The sequence below is a fragment of the Protobothrops mucrosquamatus genome, unplaced genomic scaffold (genome assembly GCF_001527695.2).
Source record: "Protobothrops mucrosquamatus isolate PMUCROS unplaced genomic scaffold, P.Mucros_1.0 scaffold94, whole genome shotgun sequence".
NCBI lineage: Eukaryota > Metazoa > Chordata > Lepidosauria > Squamata > Viperidae > Protobothrops > Protobothrops mucrosquamatus.
Genome location: NW_015386469.1, coordinates 1,017,102 through 1,029,145, shown reverse-complemented (window position 1 = coordinate 1,029,145; position 12,044 = coordinate 1,017,102).

Genomic DNA, 12,044 nt, shown 5'->3' with positions numbered 1-12,044 from the left:
TGCAGGACTGGCCTAGGGTAATTTTTAGGGGGGTTTTAATTATATTTTAATTCGACAAATATTTAATATTCTTTTTAATTAATTTTAAATTTGTATTGTCTTGTATGTATTTTAAATAGATTGTCAGCCGCCCTGAGTCCTACGGGAGAAGGGCGGGATATAAATTCAAATATAAATAAATAAATAAATAAAATAAATATAAGTTCCGATATCTGGATCAGTCAGAAGAGTAAGAAGAAAGCAATGTTTTAATCATGAAGGATGGATATAGAAGAACATCCCTCATATGAAGGTCATAGACCAGTCTGAAAAAGCAAGAAAAGTCACTATGTCCATCAACTAGATGGCCTATGGCTGGGCAGCAGCTAACTCAATTATAGTATAAGTTCAGTGACACAGGTTGCTGAATATGCTGAGCAGAATTTGAGGCTGGATTTGTGAGCATCAGTTGCATTGCTTACAAGTTTCACTCAATATAAAAGATATATCTGATTAATACACATAGGAAATTTGTAGGTTACTTCTACCATAGAAACAAGAGCAGTCATCTACTGTAGGAGAAGCAGCAGAATTATATCTCCTGCAGCACTGTCTTTTTTAGGGTGAAAGAGAGGTACTAAGTGGAAATCCACAGTCCTAATGCTGAGTAGCTGACTGAATAAGAAAGAGGAGTTGGCAACTTACCATACCCATGAGATATCTTCTCCCAAATGTTGTGGAGCTCAAAATACTGAAAAATCCTCAACTTGGGCATTGTTTCCTTGCCAAGTGATTCCAGTGAACAAACATTTGGGGAGATAAATAAATATCTCTCCAGAGACAGCATTCACTTTTGGAGAAAATGTGTGAAGTTTCTACTGGCTGTGGACTGACATAATGAAGCATTTGGAAAAATGTAAATGCTGGCCTCTCCAGGATGTATATTTGAGGACCCACCAACAGTACTGGCTTATGCTAGCAGAGGGGGCGAGAAATTATCACATCAAGATGACAATTATATCATTACCAGAGCCATGGCACCATGGGACCCACTCTTCCCATGAAATCAGAATCCTCCCGAGAGAGGCTGGGACGTGTAGGCTATGGCCCTAGAGCACATGGAACCAGACAGGAGGCAAATGCACACATGCGCACACACATATTCAACATGATGTAATACTTAGAAAAATGAAGAAGCAATATAATGGAGATCTCCTGCATTGCTATTACTAGGAAGCCAGAAACTTAATCCATTAGGACCAAACTACTGTTGCCCGAGAGAACTGCCTATTCACTGATGACCCCAGTAAGAGAAACTGTTGTGAGCTCTTATGACATCCCACTGCAACTTCAGACTTTGTGGAAAATTTCATCATTTCTTATCGTTTCAGCCCATTCCACCAGGTCTGATAGGGTGGGTGTACTCTGCATTTTTTCTATGAAACAATGTCATTTAGTGACGTTCAAGAGACATACCTTCCCTGTCATAGGAATATCCTCCTCCTGAGACTAGAATGCCTTTCTCCTCTTGGCCTTTCAGAAGGCCATGAAGATCTGGGATTTTCCCCAGACATTCAGGTCGGAAAGCTAACGGAGTCCTCCATATATGTTCTGGTGCTGCGAGTCGGTTATGTAGTGCCTCAGTTATTGTATTGTGTTTCTTTTTTTAATTGTATTTTTTATTTTGTTTGCAGGAGTTTTATCATATTGGGGGTTTTTTCCCTTTGCATATTGATTGTTAGCTTCCCAGAATTGTTTATTTATGCTGGGTAGCCATGTAATTTTTTTTTAATGATTGCATTTAAATAAATAAATACAAATTTCTACTCCTTGGTCTCTGTGCGCTGAGCCCCTCAGAGTGAAACCTGCCTCATCAATGAAGATCATCCGTAGTTGCCTACACTCTTCTCCAACACCTTGTCATCTGCCTCTTCTGGGCTATTCCAGTATCTAGTTGTAGCAGCTTCAGGTGGTCTGCGCATTAATCTGGATTCAAATCCATGCATGGCAATCCTACTTTATTTCCAAGAAACCACTTTTAGAAATTACTTACTGTTTTTAATAATTCTGAGGAAGCTGAACTGGTGAATTTCAAAGAAAATGCTGGTGTTAAGGATTACTTGGAATTTGGGAAAAGCTTCTGAAATGGTGTGAGCAAAAATAAAATGATTTCTGAGGCCTGGAGAGCAAAGCAAAAAAATGTGACCCAAAAAACTTCTGAGGTCTGGAGAGCAAGAAGCCTGTGACGAGTCACACTGAACTTAAACAAGGGATTGTGTCCAGTGTGGGGAGACGGTGATGTCACAATGAACAGGAGTGTGTGTGTGTGTGTGTGGCGGGAGGGGGAGGCTTTAGAAGTGAAATCTTGGAGCAAACAAAGCTCTTCCCTTTAGGCAGTGCCAGCTCTCTGGAGACTTGAAGCAAAACCTGCATGACAATGCTGTTGCGCTTTGTGCACTGTTTTTCTATGGAACTGGTCAAGCTACTGTGAATAAAGTGAAAAGAGGTGTGGCTGCAGGTGGAGGCCAGACGATAGGTATCCAACCCTTTTTAGTTGAAAAACAGATGGGGTAGAAGGAAAATGTTTATTCTTCTAACTCTGCCACTGAATACCTTAGCACAAAAACAAGTAGTACTGGTGTGTTGTTAGCAAATGACCAAATTCCTCCAGCCTATTCCAGAGATGCAGGATCATAAAACACAGAACAAAAAAAAAGAAAAAAAGGGGGGGGGGAGAACATGTTTATTTTATAAGCTAGTTAATCTCCAATGTTCTAGACCTAGAGGGTAGATAATATGGATATCCTCCATTTTCTTTTTACAGTTGATTTGACTCTTCAAGTTTTAGATAATTCTTCACCTACTGCCTCTGGGCAATTTTGGTTGAGGAGATATATAAACAGGCCACGCTATAATCAAACTTCATTGAATCACTTTATTTAAACAATAAATGAATGAACACTTCCCTGAAGAGTAAAAGTTTCTTTAAAAAAAAAACCATGACTGGATTAGTATAAACAGGTGGTGCCCATTACACAGATAATCATATTTTTGCACCTTGTCCAAACTTTTTGTTTATATGGATCAAGCCAGGATCAGCAACATGATTCCTGTAATTATCATGGTACCCTGATCCTCTCACACATCTTCCAGATTAAAAAAACCCTGCACCTTTATATAAATAAATTTGAAAGCAGTTCAAATCTCATAAGTTTGCCAAATTTCATCAGATTTGAAAATATGAGAATATGAGTGTTAGTGTGTAAAATAGTAATTTGATTATATTTTATGTCTACTCTTTAGTTTTATTAAATTTAAGTCAATGTGTTTTTCTCTGTAGTTTTTTCTGACTTAAGGGCTTAATAAAGATTTTGACTGATGGCACCCTCATAGCCCACTGGTTAAGAACCATTGCTCCAGGAAAATAAATAGAACCAGTATGGTCATATGTGAAGCTGCTGTGCTTCAGTGTAGAATATCTTTGGAGGAGCTACCTCATGCAGTATAGTGTAGCATTTTAAATTAAAAATGAATCCAGCCATGGTCCATTCAACAGCAAGTCTTCAGATACCCAATATAGGAGTATATGAGGGAAGAAATATTGGTTCCCTATCTTATTCTTTTGCCAGTGTTCAGCTTTTTTCTGAATCCTCAAGTTCCCAGAAGATCCCTATTCCATGTTTTTTTTTTAAATAGAGGATTCATCCAAAGGGGTTCAGGGAACACCACTCTCCTTCTTTATAGTTAACTGACAAGTGAAGAAAGAGGTAAATGTACATAAAAAGTATTATGTGTGTGTGCATTTATTAAGCAACATTTAGTTCATCTAAAAAGCAAAAGTAAGCATAAACTCATATATGAAGTCCAACGTGTTAAATAACTTTCCATATAAAGACTCTTAGCAATATAATGCCTATTCAGGTACAAAGAAAAGGAGCTCTTCAGACTATTATTTGTCAGAGAGGTATCCTTGTAATCCAAAAATATCAACTTTTTTTCCTACCATGAAAGTATTCAGTATCTAGTTTTGCCATCTACTCATTTCCCTTCAAAATGTGAATTGCATTTAGCAGCATGGCACAGCCTGGTACCTTACTCCAATTGATAACAGGCACAGCCTCCACCTTGACTCTATAGAAGCAGATTATACACTTTTGTGAGCTGCTTTGTTGTGTTGAGACAGTGCTACTCATTTCTGTGAGACTAAATACTTCTTCAAACACTTGCCTGTGATCAGTTCAGTTTCTAGTACACAGAAAGTAATAGTGTGGTTGATTTAATCATTCAAATCTATAGAAATATGATAGAAAGATGGGAAAATGGTTTTGCATTGATGCTGATGTATCTAACATTCCCGTTCCTTGCTCCATTGTCCTTATATTCTTGAATGTTCCCACATTTGGAAGTAGGCATATCATTTTGTAAACAAACAAAAATCCAACATTTTTTAAATATTTTAATGCTTCATGGGACTCTGAGCTGTTTAATACTACCTATTCATATACAAACAGCAAAAAGTACTTCATCTGAAAAGATTACCACTCTGAATCCTGTAGCAATTAATACTAAATTTATTGAATAAGTCGATAATCTGGTTCTATTAAATGAATGGAAATATACACTCCACATTTTGCCCAACATCTATGGTGTTTATCAACTGCAGGCAGATTTCTGGAGCCCTCATTTACAGCTTTACTTAAATCCCTAGATAATCTCACTTGCTTCATGTGGAATTTCATCATCAAGGAAGACAGTGTATAACTGCAGGACACCATAGAATAAATAGCACAAGACCAAACAGTAATTTATCTAGGTAGCTACAGGAAAAATGCAAAAAAACAATGTTTTTAGTCCCCAACTGTAGTATCACACCCATGATACTAGAGGCACTGGCTAAGAAATCCAGAAGAACAAATGTGTTTGGAACCCCTTGTCCCTTTCCAACCTTATCCATTCTTCAGTAGCTCTGTTGCAATTTTAGCAGAATAAAACAAATAGTTGGGGAATGGGAGATAAAAGAATGTCTCAATATGAACAGTGGATAAGACAGCAGCAATGTTTGGACCACCTTTCGAAAGAAAAAAACCCCAAATATCTAAATATTTTTCTCTCATTTTTCCCATTCTTTCAATTTTATAGCACCTGCTCTACCAGCTACGGTAGTTTTTTGTATCTCGTGTTAACTCCATTAAGCACCAGGCAGTACTAAGGCAGTATCTAGATGAAAGAGCCAGCCTAACAAATATAGGTTGCTCTTCTTCAACTCTTTCTTTTCAGTGCTTCTGTTTACAGTGCAGCACATCAATGCAAACCACACAAGGAAAAAAGAACAAGAAGGTTCTGCCCACAAATATTTAAGCAGGACATCCAAATGATTTCCCTAAGGGTGCGTGCACTGCAGTGAACATGTTCTGAAACCAACAGCCCACAGTATTTGAAGAGGTAGCAAGCAGATGAGTTATTGATATAATTTAAAATTATGTGTGGATCATCCTTGCCGCCTCCTGTTTCTCCTATATTTCTTCTTTTCTAATAAATTCCTTTGTAATATCTAGTTATTTTGTTTCATTAGTTTAGTATGGAAATTTCTCATTAAAGCGTCTCCAATGTTCAAGATTACACAATTCTCCCTTGTTAGCTTCTGTATTTCTGTACTTTGGATGGGATGATCCAGAGAACCTCCCTAGAACTGGGCTGGAAATGAAGTCCTGTACACAAGAACAAAGAACTTCCCAGCTAGAATGACTAGCAGAGGTCAGGAGGTTCAACCTGAAAGGAGGCAGCCAAGGAACCCTGGGAAGAAGTTGTGTCCGAGGAGATGTTCAATTATTCCCTCTCTACAATATCTTACAATATTTGGGTTTTTTTTCATGCTGACGCTCCAAGAAAAACAGCTCTCTCTTATTGCCGCACTTGCACATATAAAGGCACAACTTCTCTTTATTCTGTGTCTTTACACTTTTTAGGCCTCCATCTTAGCATGGGCCTTGTCTTTGCATAGGGCATAGGCTATCGAAGGGGGACTGCTGGTGTCCCCTTTTCCAGGCATTGCTGTTAAAATAATAGCTTTTTGCCTCATCTAGTTGTTTGCATTTCTTCAACAGCCTTTTTTCATTCTTTGCTAGAGTTTGAAGAATTAGGGAATGTGAATTTTAAATTATTAACATTAGAAAGTTAAAATATATTTTCATCTGGGATATTGCAAAATTCTTGTTCTTTGCCTCTGCAAGCTATTCCTAGATATAATTATCAGGAATCTATAAAGCAATCCATCTTTTTCTAGAATCCCAGACTTAAATACAGTAAATGGACCAATTCGTGCCATCAATTAACTACAAGTGGTTCTCGCTTAACCACCAGTCATTCAGGGACCATTTAAATTTCTGTTAGCACTGAACACATGGTACTTATGACCTTGAGGTTCTGGCCATTACAGCATTCCTGAAATCACCAAATTGCACTCAGCACCCAGCTCACAATTACCATGTTGCAGTGTCCCATAGTGCCATGGTCACCATATGCAAGCTTTTTAATTCCTACAAGCAAAGTCAATGGGGAAGCCATCAGAAGGTTGCAAATACGGTAGCAATTATGTGCATCCCCACTTAACAACCAACGGTGATTTGCTTAACAAAGGCAAAGAACAAAGGAAATTCTAAAACTACCATTGTTAAGTGATACAGTCACATGACTTTGCATTTTATGACTGTATCACAAAGCAACAGAAATTCAGGTCCTTGTTGCCAATGTTAGTCGAAGTCTACATATATTTCAAGAGAAGCTTTGTCTTCTTTGGGTCCCAGGCACTCCACCAGTTTACTTATATTAGTTGTATTCAAAGAAGAATTTTTCCGTTAAGTATGAAATGGAGTGTAGGGGATAAGGCAGGGTAATTGTAAGACACAAGAACTGGTTTATTAATTTTGGTACCTTTTCCAAGTATAGTTACTCTGAAATTTTGCAATTTTAACTACCCTATGAGCAAGAGTGTCTCAACAAATATACTCTCAAGATTTATGAGTGGATAAATTCAGCTGTGAAATTTTAGATGAATTTCATTCATGACTAGATCTCAAAATCCACCTTAAGATAGTATGATAGCCTTGAAGTATGATGTGCATGTTTCTGTGTGTTTGTGTTTATGTATGCTTGTGTAATTAATTAATACAACTATTTAGCTGGCTAATAAACAATGAAATATTGCCAAAAAAGGCAAAATTCAATATTGTTTTCAAAAGAACATAGATCTCATAATGACAGAGAAGGAAAAATACATAAATCTCAGCAAACTCAACTAATTTTTTGAGGTCTGGAAAAAAACAAAGCCATTTTCTTCATAATGAGAGGGTGTATGAGAAGGATATTTGAATGAAAGGCTGCCAGAATCAAGGAAGTTGCTCTCTGTTGAATGCTTGGAGCAAAGACACCAAGAGAAAGTTCTCCTAATATTACAACAGCACCAGAAAAAGCAATAATTTATAAATGTTATTTATCATTCTCCTTCCCAAAACATTCTATGGTGCCTTCAGGAAAAGGGCATAATAGCCAATCTGAGAAGGATGCTATACTCAAAAAAAAAAAAAAGCTCAGAAGTTCTTTCTTTGACCTTCACAATGTTGATCTAAAGTTCTTCTTGAATTTTAGCTTCAAGGGGATGCATTTGGCTCAGTCCCAGACAGGATATGATGTTAATCAGCCATGTGCAAGCTATTTTGGAAGTTCTTCTAATTACACCTGCCCTCCCTTATGCAAAGAATCCACACAGGCCTCCAGTGAATGGGGAGTGAGAGGAATAGCTTCCCACCATATCTTACAACACATGAAGCCCACTCTACAGATCAGCATTTGTTACTAATTTCTTTCCTTAATTCTGTCTCCTTACTCTGCATTCAGATAATCTTGCTGACCTCATAGATTCAGGTTCTGCACCAAAATTCCACTGTGAATGTAGACTGCCTGGATGATACAAAAGCGAAAGCTCAAAACTGTTATGTGGTGTATGACTGTTTCCCTCACTCCCGTGCGATGCCTTTTACAGATGGTTGTGCCAGCTTCCTGGTGTTAAAGGCCATGAGAGATACAGTGGAGTCACAGCACCACCTAGTGATACTTCTCCTAGATTTTTTAACTGCTCATTTATTGCGCAATAAATAAATAAACAAACAACTCAGACATAGTTTCTAATGGCTGCCTCCTACCAGAATTCAAAAATGCTAAAATAATATCACTTTTAAAACCTGGCAAACCACAAGACAGAGTTGAAAGCTACCACCCAATTGTCCTTTTGAGCTCATGCTACAAACTCCTGGAAAAATTAATTATAAACAGGATAGGTCCCAAAACAGATGAACATCTGCCTGTGGAACAAGCCGGCTTCCTACAAGACTGGAGCTGTGTAGACCAGGTGCTAAGCCTAACAGGCTATATTGAAACAGAATTCCAATGAGGCCTCAAAACCATGCCCTTGTAAGTAGACCTAACTGCGGCATATGACACAGTTTGGAAGGACGGGTTGTTATACAAACTGTGCCATATTTTCCCCTGCAAAAATCTGTATCGACTAATTAATTTAACATGCTGGGTGATGGGTCCTTTTAGTTAATAATGGGAGACAATATAAGTAAGTTTAAAGAATGGCCTCCCACAAGGTTCTGTTATGGCATCTACACTTTTCAACTTATACATATCAGATATGCCGGCGACAAGGAGACACAAATTTGGATACCCTGATGATTTGGCCATAGCTGTACAAGAAAAACACATGGAGGTGGCTGACAGCCTCCTGTCCAAAAGACCTTAAAATCTTGGGTAAATTCTTCACTGACTGGAGGCTCACTCCTAGCACCAACAAAATGGTAACCATGTGCTTCCACCTTAACAACAAACTAGAATATGAAGCCCCAAAGTTCTACTTAAACAACAACTTACTCCCTTATTGATCCCCCTCCAAAGTACCTTGGAGTAACATTGGACCGGACTTTCTCTTACAAGAAACATCTAGAGAATATGGCAGCAAAAATCAGTACTAGGAACAACATACTCCAGAAATTATGTGGAACTAAATGGGGAGCTTCGGCTGCCACCCTCAGGTCATCAGCACAAGGGTCAGTCCATTCCACAGCAGAATACTGTGCCCCTGTATGGCTTAACAGCTGCCCTACTAGTAAGTTGGACACCAGACTCAACGCCACCATGAGGATTATAAGCGGATGTATTAAAACCACTTCAACTAGCTGACTTCCTGTTCTGAGCCATATAGCATTGCCAGCTTTGCAAAGGCAAGATGCATTAGTGAGAGAACACAGAAAAATTATGAGGGCATGCTGACCTTTCTCATTTATCAGCAGGAAGACTCAAATCCAGGAAGCCCCCACTGCCACTTGCACAACATCGCCCCAACAACATTAATTCCCAATGGAAAGCCAAATAGGTCACTGAACACTCAGACATAGGTAGAATTATAAATGACTCCACAAAAAAAGATGCAGGCTTTGAACTACCATGTCAGCAATGGACAATCCTGAATGGATTCGTACCTCACATTAATTAAATAATATAATTAAATAATCTTCAAAATTGACTGAGCAGCATTCATTCAACTACTTTGCCCAAGAAGGTTTCTTTTTTCTTTTCTTTTCTTTTCTTTTCTTTTCTTTTCTTTTCTTTTCTTTTCTTTTCTTGCAATTAACAGACAGCTACAGTAATTTTTCAGGAACAAGGTAGGTTTCTTGAGAAGGGATCAAATTGTAGCCTCTTTCAGGTAGTCAGAACCATCTCTTTTTTCAGTGAAGTGTTAATTATCATATAGATTTCAGTACCCAATTTCTTCCTTGCCAGGTTTAATTTACAGAGATGCAAGAAAGCAGGAAGTCATACCCCCTCAATTACCTTGACCACATCCTCAACATGCAGCAAATAAGATGTCCATAGAAACTGCATGGGATGCTCTCCGTAAATTAATTGCTAAACTTGTATACAGCTCAAAAACAGCCCAGAACTTTTTGAGTTGCATCAAATTATGCTGTGGCCAAACCACAAGAAGGTCCCTGATCATCTGGAAGGCAAACAATCTTTGAAGGTAAGTTAGTTTATGATTATGTTAAGGTCAGCAACTGGCTTGCAACTAAGCAAATACAGGGGGTCCTTGTTTAATGATAATCAAACTTACAATGATGCTGAATGAGTGGTACTTATGTAAAGTGACCAACTGTCCTCTTTTTAGGGAAGACAGTCCTCCTTTTGTGAGTTCTGTCCTCCCTTAAAAAGTGTTCTCCTACATGTTCTCCTTTTCGATATTTGAAGACTAATCTGCAGGGCTTTTTTTCTCATAGAATGCTCAGAATGGCGTTCCGGTACCTTTTTTTGATGGTTTTTTTTCAACTTTTGCATGAGCTGTGCTACTCCCCCTATTGGCTTTCGAAAGCCAATAGGAATTGCTGCTGAGTGCGCCAAAACACCCGGCCGGCAAACTTTGCACATGTAAGTTGTCTGCAGCGAAGGCGAATTGGCAGGAACTTTGCACCCCTCCCTGCTACCCAACTACACCATCTCCTACCTGGAGGAGACTGGAGTGGCGATGCCATGGTAACTTTCTCTTGATCTTCAGCCCTGCAAGGGCAATAATGGCTGCGGGCGCAAGAGGCAGGGGCAGTGGGGCTGCTGCGGGCGGGGGTGTGAGGGGCGGCGGTGGCCAGCTGCCCCTGTGCTGTGGGAGCCGCGGGGTCTGCTCTACACGGGGCTGTGCAGGGTGGGCGGTGGTGTTGGTGGGGCGGCCGCAGGCGGGGTATGTCAATGGCGGGCTGCCCCCCGGGGTCGGAGCCAGTGCAGCTGGTGCTTTGGGAGCCATGGGGCCCACTTTACACGACGGGGCAGCAGTAATGGTAGGGCGGCTGTGGGCGGGGGCGCGGCATGTAAGCATAATTACAATATACAATGTTATTGTTACAAATGTTTTTTATTATGCATTTATCATATTATAGTGTATTCTGTATTATTGTTGCAATGAATAAAATGTTTCTTTTATTTACGATATTTTTTTCTTCAATTTATTTGTGTCCTCCTTTTCATTGTAAAAAAGTTGGTCACCTTATACTTATGATGTTTATAGCATATCACGATCTTCATTTACAATCTTAGCTGCAGGCTTCCCATAAGCAAAGTCAATGGGGAAGCCAGCAGAAGCTCACAAATGGCAACCATATGATGCTTCGCTTCATGATGGTGCGGGATTCACTTAATAGCAATCAGATATTCCGGAACTGCTGTCACTAATCTGCATGTTGATGTCACATCATACTTTACAATTGTGTCACTTAGCAATAGAGATTCCAGTCCCAAGGATATTGAATCTAAAAGAGCTGAAAAATCTGCAAAGTAGCAGAGGATTTCATTCTTAGCCATCCTTTGGATAGGAGGGGTCATCTGATGTGTTTTCAGGGCTGTGCTGCACTTGTGAAATGACTTCTCTGGGACAACCCATTGTAAAACCTGGAGCAAATGACAAATCCCACTATCTTGCACACACGCCCATAAGGGTACGATATATTATTATCTAATGGACCTCCTGTTTATGACCGGAATATACCCCAGGACGGAACTGCTGGCCCTGCGCGATTCCCCCCTCGCGCAGGCATGGCCCAGTACAATCTCAAGGGCCGGCCTCAATGAAGGGGTGTGGAACCCCGAGAGGTGGTATGCAGCAAAAAGGGAACTAAAGAAAGAAAAATTGAGAGTTTTCCTAGAGGGGTGTTTTGTTAAATTTTTAGGGGGTTCGGGGATGGCCAGGGGAGGCAGGGGGGATGCCTCTCTGAGGCCAAGGCCAGACCTGTCTGAGGGACGCGGCATCAGAACGGTGAGGGAGGAGGTTGGGGGGTCAAGGGAGGGTGGTGTGATCAGTACGGTCAGTGGGAGGGGCAGATATGGCGGGAGCAGAGGACCATATCGGGTTTTGGGAGCACGCACACGCTGTTTACAAGCTTGTGGATGCTCCGGTCCTCAGGGCTCTACTCGGCCTCCAGGGATCTTAGATCCTCGGGCCCGGGATCACCGGCTGATGTTATGCAATG